Below are 2,017 nucleotides of genomic sequence, written 5' to 3'. Positions count from 1 at the left end.
GCGCCGGAAACCAGCGAGATAAGGTTCGGCGGAGGCCGCGCCGCAGCCTAGAGCGCCTGGCCTGGCGCCTGAGGGGGACGTGGGCACCGCCCCCAAGGAACCGGGCGGGGAAAGAAGGGGGGGTGACCTTGGGGAGGACCTGCGAGGAGCTGAGGCCTGAATTTAAGACCTTGGCTTCGCCGAGGAAAGGGGCAGGCGGTGGCGGGGATTCCATCTCTGTGACGGGAAATCAGTACGGGGGAGCGCAGAAATAATGAGGTCAGTAATGAGCGCTTGTGGCCTCAAGAGGTACGTAGACATACAACTTGGAACTCAAGAAAGGTATCGAGGCCAATTAGAGGAACCAAGGGCCATTTCTACAGAGGGTACTTGAAATCATGTGCCCAAGATCCTCTCATTGACTCGACTCTGGCTAACCTAAACAATAAGGAAACCTGTGACTCAGGTATTGAAAAGTCCACAGTGGGCGAGGATCCGCTGAACACAGGGGCCAAAACATACCAGGAACCCGTGCTTCATGATCTCTAGTTCTGCTTTGCCCACGCATTTGGCTTCACTCAGGCAGGCTTTCCTCTGTTGGTGGCAAAATAGCTTTCCATTATTTCCAGACTTAAATCCTAATAGCTTAGAAACTTGATCAGAGAATGTCCCTTTACTGACGTTGTCAGTGACGTTTTTAGAACTGACACCGGTGAACCAAGTGACCCAGCAGATGGAGATGGACATGCTCTGGGTCACATAGGAGGATATGTTCGAGGCTGAGACTGAGACTGAGGCTGCCAGATGGAGTTTGGGGCTAGCCAGTCCTCAGTCCCCCAGCTCTAACCAAACTAACATCAGTTCACAGATGGCCTCTGTTACGGTCTTCATCACCATCTTTTCCCCTCTTTCCACTTCAGAGGATGTTAATGAAAGGGACCCCATTCCTATGGTCTACCCTCCCATTCCCTTATACACCCTTTCTCTGCTGCTAGTCTGTCCATCTAGGGGAACACAGTTGAAAAATGTAGAAAGGCAATGGTCTGTTGTTGAGTTAGGTTTGCGGGTGTAACTAAACTGTCCAATAAAACTTTCTGTGGCATGATGGAGGTGTAACTCAGTGGCACAACACTCGCCTAGCAGTGGCCAATAAAATGTTCTGAGATGACGGAAATACATATTCCATATCAGCATTGCCCAGTGTAGCTATTGGCCACACATGGCTGTTAAATGCTTGCAATGTGGCTGGTGAAGCTGGCCGCGCTGGTGCACACCTGTCATCCAGCATCCTGGGAGGCTGAGGCAAAAGGCTTGTAAGTTTGAGCCCAGCTTAACACACAAGCAACTTGTGAGATCCTGTCTCACTAAAAAGGGCTGGGGAAAAAACCCTGAAAAGGCCTGCAGATGTTGCTCAGTGTGAAGGTCCTGGGTTCAGTCCCCAGTACTGAAAAAAAGTGATTGGTATGACGAAGGAATTTTGTGTGTGTGTGTGTGTGTGTGTGTGTGTGTGTGTGTGTGTGTGTGCTGGGGGCAGGGGCTGGACTATATCTCTAGCCCTTTTCTTATTTTCTTTTAAAATTAATTTTATTGGGCCGGGGATTTAGCTCAGTGGTTTCACTGCCTGCCGCGCAAGCACAAGGATCCGAGTTCCATCCCCGGTACCAAAAAAATAAATAAATAAAATTAATTTTATTTGTACATTTAAGGTATACAATATAATGGCATTCATCATTGGAAATTTGCATCTTTACGTAATCCATCTTGGTTCTTATTTTTTCCCCATTCCCCTGCCCTCCCTTCAACCCCTTCACCCCTCCCTATCTGCAAAGACTTTGTTTCCATTTTTTTCTTTTTCTCTTATTAATTCCATTCCCTTCTTTCTTTTACCCTACCTCTCCCACTTCCCCTTCTCCTTTGCACCTTTTTTTCCTATTTCACATTATCTGTTATACCTTTTAGTCCTTATTTACACTTTTAGTTTCTCACACAAGAGAAACTATTCGGTATTTGCACATGTGGGTCCTATTTATTTCACTTA

This window comes from Heterocephalus glaber, unplaced genomic scaffold (assembly GCF_053883595.1).
Source record: "Heterocephalus glaber isolate CG9 unplaced genomic scaffold, H.glaber_assembly_v1.0 deba00000943, whole genome shotgun sequence".
Lineage (NCBI taxonomy): Eukaryota > Metazoa > Chordata > Mammalia > Rodentia > Bathyergidae > Heterocephalus > Heterocephalus glaber.
This window is presented reverse-complemented; position numbering follows the sequence as displayed.